Raw genomic sequence first — 19,508 nt, forward strand, 5'->3', positions numbered from 1 at the left:
TGCCAGACAAGTTTGTTCCTGCCCAGAGAAGGCTGACCAGGAACCAAGATGTAGCTTGAGAAAGACCTGAGGCCAGTCCCAAGCCTGTCATCTATTAAAAGCAGTCACCTCTAATAAAGTTGTAAGCTTCTAACTCATGAGTATACTTAGTATCTTTAGTTTTTACTTGCTAAATTGAATAATAGTCTAATCTCTAACATGTTTCAGATAATTATTGGGAAGATCTTTCCTACACTTGAAAAAGCATGATTAGGGCACTGTAATGTTCTCCTGAGACACTGAGCCTCCTAAAAATCCATTATAGTTCTTTGTACCACCTCCACTTCAAGATGAGTTTCTATACAGTTCTCTTTGTTCTGAACATTATGTCAGGTATTGGGTTTCAATTAAGTCAGTATTTCCTAAGAGTTGGATATTGATGTATAAAGTCCATCATCACTTCTTTTGGTTATAGAAAAACCATGAAGTCCATAATCAGAGATGCTAAGGCCAGACAAAATAATGGAGTATCATCAAGTTATAAGAAAAAGGACAATTTTTGTTTTTTTCATGACCTTGTTGAATAGACTGGTATGTAAGAAATGAACCTGAACTAGGTGAATAGCCATATCTAGACAAAAGTCATTTGGATAGTAACTATAATGAAAGTATGTTATACACATGGATAAGAAAGTTTCTGTTCCAAAACTAGCGCCAAGGCAATAGTGATTTAGAAAATCAGCTACTTTCTATGTGACATTTATTCTCATAGAATTTTCCACCGATATTGAATAATTAGTAACCTTATAAGCGTAGAAATCATTTTCATCTATAGTTATACAGAATGAGCTACCATCATATATAAGACATTATTGAGATAGAAGATGAGTATGGCAGGATGTCTTTGTTTAAGGAAGTTATGAGTTTAATTTCAAAGTAAGCCAATTCAAAGTACACAAATAATGTAAAATAAAGTATAATAGAGGCTCTAGGAAAGATATAGAAAACTGAAGAGTTCAGAGAAGGAAAATATTATATATAATAATCTGGTAAAGCTTTGGAAAAAGGTCAGGATTCAGAGAGACACTGAAGAATCAAAAGCACTTAATTAGGCATAAACAGGATGGAGAGAACATTACTGATGAAAGAAAAGCCATGGGCAGGTAAAAGGCTGAGAGAGTGCAACACAAGTTAGAAAAAAAGTGGTCCAGTCCAATAAGGGCTTGGAGAAAGTACATGGCAGTAAGGAAAGAAATGCCAAGGCATAGAAAGAGGCTTTGAATACATTCCAAGTTGGAATTTTTACTTAATTCAAGAGACACTTGAGGGCATTGAATGAAGGATCTATGGAAGTGGTTCCATCAGTTAATAATGAGTAGGAATATTTGAAATGAGGCAAATAGAAAAAAGATGAAAAGCAGGTGAATTATGTAGCCTATATATTGTAACAGTTCTAGAAGAGGGTGGTGAGATATTTAACAGGCAGAATGACAGAAAAAAAGGAGGGTGGTGGTAAATTTACCTCTTCCAGAGACTGAACGTGCTAGAGCAGTTGCTACTAGACTAGTTAGGAAGTCTGGTATGGACATAACTTTACAAATGAAAATGGTAGAACCTGACAAGGCAATCTGCAAGCTAACACTTCAAGAGTAGAAAAATAAACATATTTTAGTAAAGAGATTGAGTATGATTACTAAAGAGCTATGATATTTCAGCCAGGAAATTTTCTAGTGAGAGAAAATCTTCCATATGCATCTGAGACTAGAACATAGTCTAAATTCAGTTCTAGAGATTTCCCTAAAACCCTAAGATTCCAAACAGTCTGAGTTAGAGAATCTATGAAAACTAATAAAATCTGTAGAAAATCAGATGGCCAGGCTTTGATTTGGGACAGTCATTTTTTTTTATAACAGAGTATTAAAAAAAAAAAAAGAGGAAGGGATAGGGAATATGGAGTTGGACAAATCTAGGTTTGAATTCCAGTTCCAGAAGATGTTGTATAAGTTACCTCACCATCTTGCACCTAGGTTTTCTCTTCTGTAAAGTGGGGATAACAATGCTACCTCATGGGATTTTTAATGAGTATTACTTTAAATTTTAAAGTAAAGTACCTTGTCCAGACCAATTCTAGTGAGGGCTCAATAAACGGTAATTACAAAAAAAAAAAAAAAAAAAAAGGAGACACGTATTTACAAAACAAGAAGCAAATATCAAGTAGAACTGAACATGAAAAGATGAGAAGAATCCTTGGAAGAAATACTGTCAAGGACTTTCCATTTTATTTCCATTAAAATAGCTATAGTTTCAAAACAAAAGCAAAAAATTAGTGAGAAGAGTAGCGTTATTTACATTACTGAACATTTCTTTAATGTTGGTTTAATGTAAGTAACTGGATTTTCGTATCTGCTTCTGCATATGAAGAAAATTTAGCCTCACATAGATAAGTAGTTGGAAAAGGGAGAAGTATTTTTAAATGATTTTGGATACTCTTCTTTGATGCTACATGAAAGCTCCTTGTTTCTTAAAGCCTCATTGCAATATGGAATCTGAATTCATATCAACAAACCTTTAATCTTCTATTACATTAAAATCCATGGCTCTTTCATTTTGAATGGATAGTTTACCAATATATGATTTTGTAATATAAAGCATTGATCATTTGGATAACACTAGAGCACTGAGTTATCTTCCAAATGCTGACACATATTATACAATATCATAGTACTGCCAACCTCATCAGAAAAGCCTCTGAACACTGGGAAGCCTTCAAGGTCATAGTGGCACAAGCAAGTTTTTCAAAATTCTAATTTTCACTTGAAACCTTGAATTTTACCATTTGCCACTACAATTATTGTCCTTGAAATAATTGGCTCACTTTGTTAACTCTTAAGGAAATTTCTGCCAAATATCCAAGTTTAAATTGTCTGTTCATTCAAGCGGAAACAGTATACTAAGAAAAAAAAAAAAAGACAAGTTCAGTTTAAAACTCAAACAATAGAACGAGGGCTTTTCCATGAGACAACCATTGGACTTTGGTATGCAGCAGAAATACCCTATGCATAATTCCCATTACTTCATGCAGAATAGAAAAAGATTTTCACTCAAAAGTTAGGATTTATTAAAATAATTAATCTTCCTTCATCAAGGATATTCTTAAAAGAAACTGATGATATTTTGATTGCAAGTGAGTGGCAATGAAGAAGATAGTACTATTTCAGTTTGATTCATGTGAAGGCACAAGCAGCTTTACTCACCATTGCTTTTTTACCATCAGTGCAAATGTCAACACACTGAAAAAGACACATAATTTTCATTAGTTACTAAGAAAAAGTTTGACCTTACTGGCCTCCCTGACCCAAAGGTCCACGGAGCACCCTTTGAGAACTGCTGAACTAGAAGTAGTCACAGATGAATGGGACAGGGGTCTCTGAAGCACTACAGCAGAGCTTGCACACATGCCAACCCCTCCACCAAACAGAGAGCTATATTGGACTGTGACATGAGTAAGAAATGAACTTGCATTGCTCAAGGCACTCGAGGTGGAGGTTGTTTATTGCAGCCAAAAGCATCTCTAATTTAGAAAGTTATAGCTTGAAGTTCAGTGTTACCATGACAAAAACTAAAATATGGGCATTAAGCTAATGCTAGATGTTTGGGCTATAGATGGCAAGGAGACAGAAGCTATAAGGCTGGAAAAGCCTATTCTGCTTTTTCAAACATTTGGTGAAAATATCACTAGTGAAAGCTCAGAAGCAGGCACCTGCTCACGGAGCCTGTAGCTCTAGAGGAAAGAATGAACATGATCATGTGTATCAGATGCTACTGCTGTTTTCATTAGAATATTATAAGAAAGAGATGAACTTAAATGAGAATTGGCAGATTTGTTAGCAGAAATGACAGGGAAGAGAGAGCCCATAAACTTTAGGCTTTCAAGGAATGCTAGAGACAGCAACTTCTAGGCGCCAAACCATAGGAAATAAGACCCCCAAAATTTGCCTCTGAGAGTCAAAGTTCTACTAAGTTTTAGCCATCATAGCAAAGGTCAGATTCAGGATATAGCCTCTCCAGCCATGTCTGAAGGCCTAAGGTAGCTACCATTAAGTAGAGTCAGACTGGCATACACAGGAAAGAACTTAGGGTATAGTTACTGACACAGAGTTGACTTGAATCACATAGATCAAAAGCCTACTATGCCCTTCTCTTTCCCACCTTTATGTATGTATATACACATATATATATATATATATATATATATATATATATATGTCAATAGAACCTTGTTTGTATTAAAAAAAAAAAAGCCTACTACGTATTTAAGAAAATTTTATGGCCAAAGAAATCAGGATCCTGAACTTACTTGATATTTAAAATGACTCTCTGGCCCCAATACTTGCATGTGCCAGAAGTAAGTTGTGAATATTGGGCATCCACCAAGATAGACATACCCACCAATTCTCACATCAGATCTGGTGATGGAGGCTAATAGAAAAGAAAGAACTTCCCAGACAGACCCTGGAGCCAGGGAACTTTAAGAAAATGGATGAATGTGTTCTTCTTATTAGAATTGGAGTCTAATTAAGAAACATCCCTCCCATCCCCCTCACAGCAGGCATCTTCACATCCTGCCTAGTTATGTTTCATAATTGTTATGGCCCAGTGTCTTCCATTCTTCCTCTATCTAAAAACAAATTTCTATTATTTTTTTTATTATGCTCCATCATTGCACATTATTGTTATGCATGAGGTTGTGGATTACTTTTTCTTTTAGTTCTTAGGCTGTTGGTCCACACAGAACCACATTTAGGTCTCATGAAGAGGACTGCCTATCACCCAAGTAGTGTCCCTACACTTTGATGTGGATCCAGGGACTAAATGGGATTTTGGGTTGCCTTTCTGGAGGGCAAATGAATCTGTCCTATACATAGGAAAAAGAGTAAAACAAGTATGTGATGTTCTGAAGAGTGGACCGTAAAAGTGCGAGTACTCACCAGTTTCCAGGTTCTCCCCTTCTTTCTGAGCAAAGTAAGAGTACATTTTCCACACCCGTTTAGCGTGGCCTTCTGACTTAGTTTTGGACAATGGAATGTGAGTGGAATTGATGCATGCCAATTTCTGAGTACGTTTATACCTCATTCTCTTCCCTCATCTTCTGGCTGATGATGAAAATTCCAAAGATTTAAAGGAACTAAATGCAAAAAAATAAAAGAAGTCCAGATCTCTGGACAGTTGCTTATATAGAGTGTACTCTGTTGACCTGCACTGGACTTTGAAAAACAAAATGTGAAGTAAGCCTTTATTACAACTGTTTACTGAGATTTAGTTTTTTGTTTGTTTGTTTGTTTTATACCAGTCAGCTACCTTGACCTGAAGGGCTGAGATGCTGAATCCTGCAGACAAAATCATTTCCTCCACTTGCAGACCCAAGTCCTGCAAGCAATCTGAGTATTTCTGAGTTTTGACTCTAAATATATAACATACTCTTCAGCTCACAAAGATTTTTGCACAACACTCTATCCTTGCTGCTAATGTGTTCTTATAAATAACACTCCCAAGATAATTCTGACCTTTCTTTTTAAACTGGAGATTTGATAACTATTGACTGGGAACCTACTATGTGTCAGACATTGTAGTAGAAGCTGGTGATACAGTGATAAGCAAATCAGATGTGATCCCTCACTGCATATTAATAATGTGCTTGCTTCTGTTGACTCATTTGCATTTGACTTATATCCTCTTGATTTATGTTAGATGCCATCCTAGTCCTGCCTAGAGATGAATTCTAATCTCTAGCTGCTGCCACCCATATTCCAAGGTAATTGGGACATCCATTCAACTATCACAGCTGTGAGTAAAATGTATGAAAAAGAGAAAGGCAATAATGAAACTGGCCACCAGACAATTGCTGGTTTTGTTACTGATTAGAAATTTAATGTCTTTGTCATGTAACTTGGGACAAATAGATGTAGCATTAAAAGTGCAAATGCAGTATGGAAAATTAAATTCTCCTCAAGGAACAATGAATGACCTTGGCCTCCAACATTTAGAGTTAGGCACAAGTTTTGACAGCATTTTTTCAAGAACACATGTTCCTCTCATTTTCCTGCAGTATTGTCTAAACATGGAAGTTTCCTTGGGTTGGAGAAGTACTTCATTATAGAACAATTAGTCAATTAACTTCATTGTTCCTACTCTGGCCTATCCTTTGCCATTATGAATGTATCCCTTCCACTTTGAAATACAGGCTATTTAATTTCTCTGGAAACCTGGTAAAGCTACATTTTTGACAACATATCTTTAAGGTAGAATCCAAGCTAACCTTGGTCATTCATTAGCAAGGACTTTAAGTAAAATTTATTTTTCAATTAGTCTTTCTAGGCTTCAGATTATTATTTTCCCTCATCATAAAGTCCATGAATATATCAAATCATTAAAGCTTTGGAAAAGAGTTTCCCATTAAGTTTTCCACATTATAATAATGATAAATTTAAATAAAATATTGCTGAATTAATTGAGGAAGCAAACACACATGACTTGAAGGCTTCATTTTTATTTTACTAAACATCTGATTATGAGAGTTCTGTGCATATATGGTAGAGTACTACTAAATATTTTTATTATAACAGAATTATTGACCTATTAATAATTTAGAATGTAAGTACAAAAAAGTTAGGCATACTTTTCTATAGTAACCAAAAGAATCTGGATTTTACTCATAAAAATTCACTTTCTAGATATCTAAAATTGACATTAAATTTTATTTGCTGCACCATGATTACAAGCCTAAAGGTTTTAGAAAATACACTCACTGTTTCTTGTAAGCTTCTTGTAAGCTTCTTGTAAGAGGCTGATATTAAGAATCATACTTTGTTCTATACCTTGCAGTGCTAGCACAGCACTGCTTTCAAAAATGCACTTGAGAAATATTTACTGAATTCCTTTGACAATCACATTTAGATTTTGCTTTATCTTTTAAATTACAGTAAATTAATAATTTCATTAAACTTGGTAATACGTACTTGGTGATTAAGTCCCATCCTCTAGCCCACCCCCCTCCCCAAGGGAGCTAAAAATTCTTGTCTTCTCTGTGTTGAGGGTGTTGGGGGAGGGTTGGGGGGTAACGTTAGGAAGTGATTGCTTCCTGCTCATTGGGGATTTTCTCAATTCAGTGTGTGCTTATAACATTATAATTTTTAAAATTATTTACAATTATACTAATTTTGCAAAAATAATGTTTTTCATTAACCTCATAGTAACGTGAACCTGCATTTCATACAACTGATTTTTTGCATCCCCCCAAATTTCTTACTTCATTAACATATGTATATGCATATATATACAATATATATACAATTGCATGTATATCTATAGTCTCTTATCTTGTCTCAGCTTAACCAGTTACAGAGGTTTATTTTTCCTCACGTTATTAGAATTCTGAAAGTAGGAAGCTGTTGGCACTGATTTAATAGCTCAACAAAGTCATCTCCTTGTTCTTTTTATTATTTTGGCCTTTTCCTCAAGATAGCTACTGCAGATTTCTTTCAACTTGATAAGCCTCTGTTTCCTTTACTAGAAAAGCAAAACCATTTCAAGAACACCCCAGTAGTCTTCTGCTAAAATTTCACTGACTGGAACTATTGTTACAAGGCCAAGCCTAGCTGCAAGGGAGGCTGGGGAAATGAGGAATTATTCTTTTAGCTCCTATAGATGCAAGTGGCAAGGGAGAAGGAAACTGAGTGTTTGGCACAAAAGCGTTTATAAGTTCTTTATAAAAGGGATTAAATAGTTGATAAAATCTAACAAGTTATTTTAAAGTAGGAAGAGTAATTACATGGATCTACAGTCCAGCATATTTATATTTAATCTGAATATCTTATACTAAATATTTGGCTAAAAGTAAAGAAAATAAGAAGAAAACTACCCCAGGCTCTTGTAAAGACAGAAATACAGTATACCTAAACTAGTTTTTATCCTATGCAGTGGGATACATTGTGGAGATATCTATATGTTACACTGAGAAAGATTTGATATAACCTGTGTCTTGCCTCCAAATTTGTGGTAAATTGTTTCTAGTCATTCAAGTAATTATAGTTGCCTGGTGTTATTACAAATTCCACACATTGTCACAGTAAGTAGATTAGTTGCATTTTACAAATGAGATAGATCACACAAGTTGTTAAATTCTGTATCCCTCAGGTCACACAGAAGTTAATAGGAGGGCCAAGGTAAGTAATCAGTGCCAGGAAAGGGAACATGAATGAGACAATGAAAGTTGCCTAAGGGTGATTTAAATTGCTCCTGTTCCTTCTTACACAAAAGAACAGCCCAAATTGGTATTTGGTCAGTGATATCAACATGCCACAGAGGCCAGGACAAATAAAGCTTTATCTGCCTACAGCACTGATAGGTAAAAATGAACACATCCCTAGCTGATTTGCATTCAGTTTTAGTAGCATAGAAAAGCATGATACACAGTTGTCACATACTCCAGGGTTGTATTCCAATTGTATTTAATATTGTTTGAAATATGTTGACAATGGGATTGGGTATGGAAATTGTTATAATGAACAGTTTATTATTATGCTCCTGAGTGTTTGTCTTAACAATAAAGTTCTCTGAGAAGAGAACCTGTGTCTGTCAGATTCATTTTACACTGGTGTCCCTCCCATGGGCCACTGCAAGCACAAACGTGATTAGCAAATGCTCTTGATAATGTAAGTAAACCAATAAATTTTCCCAGTGGAGAGTTTGTGTATGTATAGGATGTATACATGGATATATCTTAATATGAAAAAAAAAAAGTGAACTGGTTTGCCAAGAACAGAGCTATTAGATGTATAATTAGATGAATGGTTTCCAATTGCTGAAATTTTATGAATGATAATATTGTGTTCTCACAATTATATGCTAGATAAATATTCTTATATTTTTCTCATTAGTCCTTACTCTTTTCCAGGCTATTAATGAAAATCCATAATTGTTTTTCATTATCTCTTCCTCTTGGATATATTTTTTTTCTGCCATTTATCCTGTGAGTGTAATTAATGACACATCTTTCCAGAATAATTCTTCTTCTCCAGCTTCCTCATGTAAGTGGGGTTTCAGGAAGTTCTCACCTCATAAGTTATCAAAATGCTTACATTTGCCAAATCTAGAAACATGTTGCTTTGCTCAACATTTGTAAATGTACGTTCACTTAAGCAGCAAATATTTCAAATCAAATGGGCTTACTGTACACTAGTCAGTGTGCTAGGGGCTGAGAATACAACAGTGAACAAGACATATCCCCTGATCTCACTCATTGTACATACAAGCAAAAAACACAGCAAAGATAATACATTGTGGTCCACATCAACAAGGGTGCACTGAATGTTCACACACTGACGTCACTGAGACACACCTCATGAGGACTGGAAGATGATGCCTGGTGTGAAAACCGAAGGCTGAGTGAAAGTTCATTGTGTGAAGATGGTGTGGGAAGGTAAGATTGTTTCAGGAAGAAGAACTAGCATACGGAAAGGCCAAGAAGTGAGAAAAATAGGCCAAATTAGAGAACCTGAAGTTGTTTAATGTACCTAGAGCTTACAGTGCAAAGAGTGAAAAGATGAGACTTGCTTTAGTACTTACTTGTTATGTGATCTTGGGCAAGTTACTTGAGTTGGATAAGTTATTTAAACCCCTGGATCTCAGTATCCTCATATGCACAGGAGAGACAGTGATATCTTTAACGCAGAGTTGTAAAAATGACAATATGTGTACATATATTTAATTTACAAAATTAAGTTAAAAACATTAGAGATGTTTTAGGTAAATTACATTACCTAGTGTAAAATACACAGACTAATTTAAGGAAATAGTCCCTCACACCAATGCTCTAAAATCCCTGAAGTGTTCCTTCACCATTATGGGTATTCCCTCAAGTCAAAATAAAGCTTCTATGTCAGTGACAAGAGTTTCAGAATAAACTTATTCTTGTCATTAAGAATATTTCATAACAATTTATTTTGAAGTCAGGCCATGGCTACTTTCTATTAATTAAACCCTGTGTATCAAATCTTATAGCAGAATGCCCAATAACCTAATTCTTAAACTTCTCACAAATTTAATTTACATATATTTAAATGTATTAGAATATTTACATGTATTTAAATGTATTAGAATATTAACTCCAACAAAACAGTAAAGAAAATTACATAAAATAACATTGTTATTGATTGGAAAAAAGCATGAGTGGTGATTATTTTTTAATCTTAGATCAAGTTTTGATCTTGAAGTGACTTGATCTTAGATCAAGTCACTTCAACTTTTAAATTCTTAAAAATCTATAGTATATTATTTTATTGCAGAAAAGACTGGTTTGGCATATTATTTTAATTTCAGTTTGCTGAAATAAATGTATTTACTTTTAATGCAATATAGGGCAATAACATTAGACCAAAACAGCTATTATTCAAAGACATCATTAAAACATAGATGACACAGAAAAGAATCAAAAGTCAATCCTCATTATATGAAGATTCTGAATTTATGAAGTTGCCTTTTCAAAAAATTTTATTTGTAAACTGCAATCTAATACTTGCAGCACTTTTGTGGTCATGTGTGGCCATGTGCATGCACAGAGTGGCAAAGACTTTAGTTGCTCTATGTGCACGTTTCCAGATAAGGCTGAACAAGGTATTGCTTTGCCTACTTGTTTCATCTTTCATACCTCAAAGTCTTCAGTGCCTCGTTTTTGCATTCTTGTATTTTTTGTTGGTGGTTTTGCTCTTAAAGTGTCCCCCAAGCATGGTAGTGAAGTGCTATGTAGTGTTCCTAAGCACAAGAAGGCTGTTAAGCACCTTATGGAAGAAATACGTTGATAAGCTTTGTTCAGGCATGAGTTATAGTGCTATTTGGCCATGAGTTCGTTGTTAATGAATCAACAATATAGATTAAAGAAGGTGCCTTCAAACAGAACACACATAAAACAAGGTTATGTATTCTTTGGTTAATAAAAGCCTTGTGACCAGAGGCCTGCAGGAACCTAACCCTGTATCTCTTCTAGGAACAATGATTCGCTAATTCAGTATTAGCAGAACTTTATAAGAACATAATTACCATGAATAACCAAAGTCAATCTCTTGACATATTTTGCCTCATAAAATTTTTTAAATGCTACAAATCTAAAATAAGGTCAGTACAGTGAAAGGTAAATGACAACCTAGGAAAAATATTTGCAGCACTTAGGACAGCAAAAGGCTAGTATCAATAATATATGAGAAAACAAACAGAAAAAGATGTGAAAATAGAATATATTAAGAGCCAATTGACTTTAATTCTACTTTGGTTAAAATTGTAGTTAAAATCATTGGTCACAAATTTGAAAAGCATTAATGAAAAATGTGAAGTAAAAAAAGCTCTTGACGTAAGTGTTTTGTAAATAAAAGTACTAAGTTATTCATTACCTTTTCTCAGAAGAAAATTTAGCCAATATTTATGTACAGTTGCCATAATACTTTAATTAAATTTTTACCTAGTCTGTATCTTTTCATCATAAAGTTGAATTTCTTGCCTAAGTGTATTTAATAAGAGTAATGATCTTTCTTATAAATAGTCAGATTTAATTAAAAATTCAAGAAGTGTTTTTGTGTAACTGTGAGCCTGAAGGTGTCTGTTATAAAAAACTGTATTTTTAAAAATATTCTGTGTAGAAAACTGTGTTTTTCCTTAAATTTCTGAATTATTTTTTCCTTGGAGATTAAATATACTCACCAGTCTTGTAAGAGTTTAACCACCATGTGTCAATTAAACTAGTATACAAGAAATGAATTTCCTTGTTAGATTAGGAAGGTTTTTTTAAAGGACTCTCTCTTAAAAATGTGCCATGTAAAAAATCAAACATATCCCTAATCTAATTACATTAAAATACAAAAAATTAAAAGAACCCCAAAGACCTTGTTCATTCTTCCACAGAGGCAAATAGTGAAACAAAAGACAAAGAGGCAATTTGCTAAGGCACTTCAAAAAGCCAATAAGCATGTTGAAAAAATCAAAATCACTAGTAATAATGGAAATGGAAAACAAAAGTGAGTTACCAATTCAGGATATCAGACTGGAAAGACTTAGAAAGAAGGAGGGGAAGAGAAGTAAAGAAAGAAGGAAGATAGACTAAAGGACATGTGCCTGAACCCAGGGACAATCTTGTCATCATTGAAAATGGGGCAACCTGAAATTGTATGCTTCCTGATATGGTATATAACACCACCAATAAAGCATTTTTGTAAAAAAAAAAAAAAAAAAAAAAATGAACCTGAATCCCATCAAGCCTTTAGATATAACCACCAGTTTATATGAAGAACAACAAAAAAAAAAAGTTGAGGAAAAATGATCCTATTTCTTCAACATATAAATTGAAAAAAAAAAAAGAAAAACAGGAAATCATTACAGAGTTCAATTCTTCTTATCTATTAGAGATACGCACTGAAGCACTTATGTGTAAAATGATATATGGATTTTCTTTACAATATTATAGTAAACAAAATAAATATCAGCATAGATGAAACAGAAGCAGTAAAATAATGATCACTGTTGAAGATGGCTGATGGGATATATTGGGGTTCATTATAACATTCTTTCTACTTTTTTGTATATTTGAAAGAACCATGGAAAATAATTCTGGAAGGTCGTTTGTAAAATGCCAGTGGTACAAGTCCTCATTGCTATATATGTTATTCTATATAAACAGTAGGCAAGAATGTTCAGTGTTTATTGTAGCATTGTATAAGAAAAAACTATGAAACAATCTGAATATCCAAAAATGGAGTATTAGTTAAATAAAATACACATATATCACTCATTAGAAATCATAACTTACATGAACAATTATTCACTTTGGCTAAAAACAGGGCTTTGAAGTTAAGTAGACAGGTTCAAATCACATCTATGTCACCTACCAGCTGGGCACCATTGTATGTTACCTAACCCATGAAAACCTCAACTACGTCATCCATAAGATGGTAAGTGTAACAGTACTTATATTAATGAGGGATTTTCAGGGTTAAGTGTCATTAATTTCTGGGTAGTGGGATCATTGTTGATTTTTCCTTCCTTACAGTTTTAGGTTTTTCTACTCTCTCTGCCTGTCTCTGTCTCTGTCTCTCTCTCTGTGTGTGTATAAACATCTCCCTCTCTCTGTATGTATAAATGTAAAAAATTAACTCACAATTTTTATAGACTCATAAATTTATCTAACCTTTTGATTTCATATGGTAAATTTTTTTCTTCAGCTAAGAATAGAAAAATGTAAATATTAACATATTGAATCATCCTCTACTATTCTAATTAATCATCTTTATGAATATGTAGAAGTGGGTTAGATTTGAATATTCAGAGGTTAAAATACCATGTTATCGGGATGAATGCACAGAATAAAAGTAACATTCTAAGCATTGTAAGAAAACAAGGCTGGCCCAAGTTCAAATTGTGAAGCCCACGGTCTCCCTCCATTCTCCTTTCTCTGATTTTATAGACTAGTTATTTCCCTTCCCAACTAAAAGCTTAATGCTTTCATGCTTCCTCTGCTAATTGTCAAAAATCCTATTATCTTGAAATATTTCCTATAGAGAAATACCAATTTTATAAATATCATGTTGTATTAGACTACATGAACATGTTTTCTGCTATGTATCATTAAGTTAAAGATATATATGGCAACTTAGGGGAAATTCCAGTTCCTATTTTAAAGGTATTTGGGTAAGATATTTGGTAGAATATAAGATCTCTGAGGGCAGAGTTCTCACAGGTCTTGTTTGCTTCTGTATCTCTACCACCCAACAAAATGTCCAGTATGTTGAAACACTTAACAAATATTTACTAAATTTGTTGAAGAAACCGAAAAGGAAAAAGAAATTAAGTTAGGGACTGAATGTGGCAAGATGACTGTTCTGTCATATTTTTAAAGCTTTTTTAAGGGATTGTGGAAGCTGCCTGGCAGAGCAGGACTCTACCTGAGTGCCTGGCAGAGCCATCGCATCACGTGACCACCTCCAGACAGCCGATAGGTGAGTGCAGCAGAGAGTTTCAACTGTGGTCTCAGAAGTCTCAGGTGGCAGATGATGCCACAGTCTTTGGGGTTGAGGGTCATGCCAACAGCTTTGCAGAGCCTTGGAATGTGAGGAGGAGGGCTCTGGCAGAGGCAGGGGCCAAGGCCGAAGATGGCCAAAGAAATGTGCCTTGAAGAGTCCTTTCAAGTTAGTCTTGAAGGCACAAAGAAACAAAAGAGAAAAGGAATAAAAACTTGGTAGAAATTGGCAAAAGCCAAGTCATTTGTAGTTGGGCCATGCCAAATGATCACCAACATTTCTACACTGTTGAAAAATTACCTGGACTATAATAAAATATTAGTGTTAGACTTGGGCAATGAAAAATCCAAAATGAGAAAGCCCAAGATATCATCCTAAGGTCAGAAAAGAATGTTACTACCTTGAATGTCAGCTATTTCCTTTGAAAGAAAAATATATTTCAGAACAAAGAGAAGAACCTGCTCAAAAGCTGTAGGTATGTCCCTTTAGCATGAACTCCAACAGTAATGATGACTCCATGGACTTATTTGTGAAGCGTTTACCTCAAGTTTCTCTTCAGGAAGCTAACTTTTTAGAACAAGGAGAATTATTATAAACAGAAGAACCAATACCAGCTACTCCTCAAGACAGACAGATTTGATTTTGAATAGTTCAAAATGAAAGTTCAGGTGACATAATCTACTGACAATGTCCTTTATGGAACATCCATCCATGGCAGTTTAAAGAGTAGTTTTAACAATTTTGGTAATTTGATACCATGGATGACTTTGAAAGAAGTCATGAATCAGGGACATGTTTTTAATTGGGAATTTTTTTAATTTAATTTTTTTAATTGGAAAGAATTATATTTGCAGATTCAGCTAGAAAGAATTATTAACATAAAAGAAGTTATTTTCGAGCCTAAATTTGAACAAACTACACCTAACCTTAGAGATTCACATGAAAGAAAAAGATAAAAGAAAAGCTAACATAAAGAGAAAATCAAATTGTGTATTAAGGTATAGAGGGAGAAAAAAAATGAAAATTAAACAGAAACCAAAAAAATATGTCCCTAAAAATATTTGGATGGCTCTCTCAGTTTCAGTAATGCTTACAATCTTATTTTGGTATTATGTTACTCCTTTCTGACAAAATAAAATGAGAAATGATTCTAAAAGAGAAGGAAGTAACAATGAGTCTGAAATGAGCACTAGTGAATTATGTCTAGGAGATGACAATGATGACTTTTATTTGCCTTCCAAAACACTTGGCTAGTACATTCAAAATCTTATCAACCAATGAGACAGGAGCCCCATCACCAGGTCTCCATTAAAAGCACTAAAACATACTGATGAACAAAAGACTGAGGATCCCAAACCAACACAAACTCTTATCAATGCACCACCTGAAACTCTTCAGTCAACTCATCTTATTCTGAAGGATATCACCAATGTCAATTTGTCTCCTGTAGTGAAAAACCAGAAAATCAAATCTTTTTCCAAAAAAGAATAAAGAATAAATAAAGCCCAGCCTTGACCTTGCCTAAGTGTAGGTACACAGTCAGAGTGAACTATCAGGCTCTGATTCATTTTGAAACTAAAAAGAGCAGACCTTTTTAGATTTGTGTTTCTTGAAATCTCCCATTTCCAACAATAAAAAAAAAAAAACCACAACTCAAAAAAATATCAATCAAATATAATGATGCTTTTGTTGGATGGATGTTGTTGAAATTGTCCCACACCCCTCTCCTTCCTTTGCTCAAAGAGAGAACCTGTAAGATAGTATATACCCGGTCAAACGGCCATGGCCATGTCTTCAAAACTATTCTGAAAATATGACGTTTTACCTTAAGCCTTTAATAAATTTAGGCTGATTTTTTTTCGTTTAAACATAAATAGTTAGAATTGAATACTAAAATAGTGTAGATTTCTTACACTGCCTAAAACCTTAATTATAATCAAAATATATATTATACTTACTTTATTAGAAACCAATAGGATGTTTTAATTATGTTTTGGCAACTTCGTGTTTTAAAAGTCAGAGATATGATAGTGAGTGATTTTTGAAGATGGATGGAGGAGCTTTTGAAAATCCTTACTACAATATTTGAGTAAAGTAACTCCTTGATATTCGGAGTAGGATACATCCTAAGTTGCTTGTGAACCCCTTATACCACTGTTGTATTTAATTTCTCAAACACAGTTGACCCTTGAACAACATGGGGTTAATCAGCCTATAATTTATAGTCTACCCTCTTTATCCAGAGTTCCTCCACACCCACAGATTTAACCAACCACGAACAGTGTAGTACTATAGTATTTACTACTGAAAAATATCAGCATAGAAGTGGACCAGTGCAGTTCAAACCCACCTTGTTCAAGGGTCAACTGTAAAGTCTGTTTGAGATCATGACAAGAGAATTGATGGTTTCTTAGATCAGGGACTAGATAAATGACTAGATCTGAATGTGCTCTAAAGTACACTATTTAAAGTAATGCCTCAGTAAAATCACAAGTGTTAAATGTGTGAATTACAAGGGTATTTCATACTTGCTTTATATAAAGTTTTCCACCAACCACATGAGAGGGAATTATTCAGTTCAGAAAGTTTGAGACATATACAGACACATAAGTTTATGTATATATATCTTTCAGGTTTTAAAGCAACTGTAGTTTATCCCTTTAAAAATAAAATTGTTTATAAGATAAAATAGTAACTGAGTTTAATTTTCAATTTAATATTTAGGGATTATTACTCTAGCCTTTTGGTTTAGCACTGGGATCATTCTCTACATCCTACATCTTGGCACACTTATTTTTCCAGCCATAATTCTCAATGAGGCCTATGTTCTAGCAAAGTAAATTTTCATTCTAAATAAATAAATAAGAAGAACACATGTCCTCCTACTTGTTATGTGTGTTTTTTCATACCACATCTTTACCTTATCTCAGACTATTGAAATCCTTTTTCTCTTTCAAAACCCACAACGAATATAACCTTTTCTAGGAACTGTACTCCAGTACCTAGAGTCAGGGACCAACTGATGTCCCTATCTAAATGGAACTACAGTTATATGGCAACTAAACCATGTATCTCAATTGCAATTATCCATATACACATTCCATCCCCCTAATAGACCTAAAGGCTTCTAAAGAAGACATTTTGTCCTATTATTTCTGGCATCCTCTACAGCAAATAGTCAAGCACCTTCCACAAAGCAAGTTGTCAATAGCTTTGTTGAATGCATTCTATATATTTAATAGAAGAGTCCAGTTCTGTCAGGACAATCATCTTCACTAAGGTGAGAAGATACCTGCCTAGCCAACCAATCACTCTGAGGTCCAATGGGATGCCATATGTCAAAACCAGATTGCTCTCACACATTTGCTGAATGACTGATTTTTAATATTTTTCTTACATATACATGATGTGTCTTTTTACCTCATTGGCATAACACCATGAGTAGTAAATAGTTTAATTTTCTTTTACAGAGTAGATAATACTTAATTTGTATTATTTTCTCTCTCTAACCCTACCATGGCAGGAAGTTTCTCAGAGCCACCCTAATACATGTTACCTCACCTAATGCCAGCAAACCCAGGGGATTGTGATAAAAATGTTGGTAGATTCACATCTACTTATAAAAAAGTTACAACAAAGCCCATAAAACAATAAAAAGTGATGTTAAGACATGATAGTTCTTCACCAGAACCTAATCTATCATGCATATTATTCTCTTGGGGTCCTGCTCTCTGCTAGAGCTAATCCAGTAAACCAAATCACTAAATCAAGTTAAGGTATTAATGAGTTAATGTTTTTCTAGTTCCAAATAGCATCTTCATCTTAATGAAGGACTTCTGTAACCCATCTGCCTCTCACTAATAGCGAGGATTATTTGGGGATTTTACAAGTTGTAAATTATTCTAAAGGGCCAATACAAAATATCCCATTATTTTTTATAGACACTTATTTAAAATGAAAAATGATTTTGTTTGAAGGGCAAAAATTAAATTGTGGTATTTAGCTCTGTGGCCTAGGATGAAATCTGGAATGACTACTAAATAAAATAAAATCAGTAAACTGTATAATTTGTGAGAGGCTTGGAATTTTAGACTTTGAAAATAGCCTATCTACCTATGTAAAACCCTAGAAATACCAACATGGAAGTCATAACTTGTCTTCTAAAAAAGTCCCAGATATACACTTTTTCCCTCCAGGTCCAAAGAAAAGGAAAAACCAAATCTTAAAATATTCAAGAACTTGATAAGGCAAAAAAAAAAAAAAAAAAAAAGCAAGTTATAAAGCTGATGTAAATAAATTAAAAATTTAATACCGTTCATATGTTTGAAAAGTGATTCATTTATTTTCTAACCAAATTTTTGAAAGTTAAATCAAACTAATAAGGATACAGGAAGAAAAAGGCACAAGCAGAACAACTACAGGGAGACTGGTTACTATTCTTCCTAACTTGTCATCCACATTCTGGTATCCCAAAGAATATACAATAAATTTAAATATAAACATAATCAGAAATTTGGAGATTATTAAAGACATACTGCATAAGAAAAGGATTTTAGAGTTGTATGATACAAAATATCTAGCCCCTAGGATCTAAAAAGCAATAAACGAAACCAAAATCTCTACTTATTTTTTGCTTAAAAAACTGTTTCCATTAGATATTGGAATGATGCATGTATAAACCAAAGATTGCTAAGCAGCTAAGCTTAAGTGATCAGAATATAGAAGAGAGGCATGGGACAGACTGATTTTTCCCTCTGAGCCTCCAGAAGGAATCAACCTTGCTAACACCTTGATTTCAAACTTCTGGCTTCCAAAATTATGAAGGAATATGTTTCTGTTGTTTTAAATCACCCAGTTTGCAGTAATTTGTTATAGTAGTCCTAGGAAACTAATATAATACAATAGAACAGGGGGTAAAAATAGTAAAGAAATTCAATAATTTAAAAATTAATTTTAATTTGCTTTACCAAAATCCATTTCATGTGAAATTTTCCATTTTCAGGCTTTGTAAAATTCAGAAATATAATAAAATACATACCATAACATCTAGCTCTACGCCACTTTTAAGAATCACTGGTCTATTTCAAAGAACATTTACTCTCTTGTAGTTTACTTTGTGTACAGTATTCTAATCATTAAGCATTATGGTCAGTCTTGCACTGCTGATTAGAAATATTGCTTTTGCCATTAGTACTATCAAGTAATTATGAAAATGTAAAAACAAATGTATTAGGGCTTCCGTGGTGGCGCAGTGGTTGGGAGTCCACCTGCCGATGCAGGGGACGCGGGTTCGTGCCCCGGTCCGGGAGGATCCCACATGCCGCGGAGCGGCTGGGCCCGTGAGCCATGGCCGCTGAGCCTGTGCGTCCGGAGCCTGTGCTCCGCAACGGGAGAGGCCACAACAGTGAGAGGCCCGCGTACCGCAATAATAAAAAAAAATAAAAATAAAAGTAAACAAATGTATTAGAGTGA

At 34.2% G+C, this 19,508-nt stretch overlaps 1 pseudogene; it reads left to right on the forward strand.

The window, feature by feature from the left end:
• Positions 1 to 14,168: 14,168 nt before the first annotated feature.
• On the forward strand, positions 14,169 to 15,527 carry LOC103077766 (shugoshin-like 1 pseudogene; annotated as a pseudogene).
• Positions 15,528 to 19,508: the final 3,981 nt, after the last annotated feature.

The sequence above is a fragment of the Lipotes vexillifer genome, unplaced genomic scaffold (genome assembly GCF_000442215.2).
Source record: "Lipotes vexillifer unplaced genomic scaffold, Lipotes_vexillifer_v1.1 scaffold797, whole genome shotgun sequence".
In the NCBI taxonomy this organism is placed as follows: Eukaryota; Metazoa; Chordata; class Mammalia; order Artiodactyla; family Lipotidae; genus Lipotes; species Lipotes vexillifer.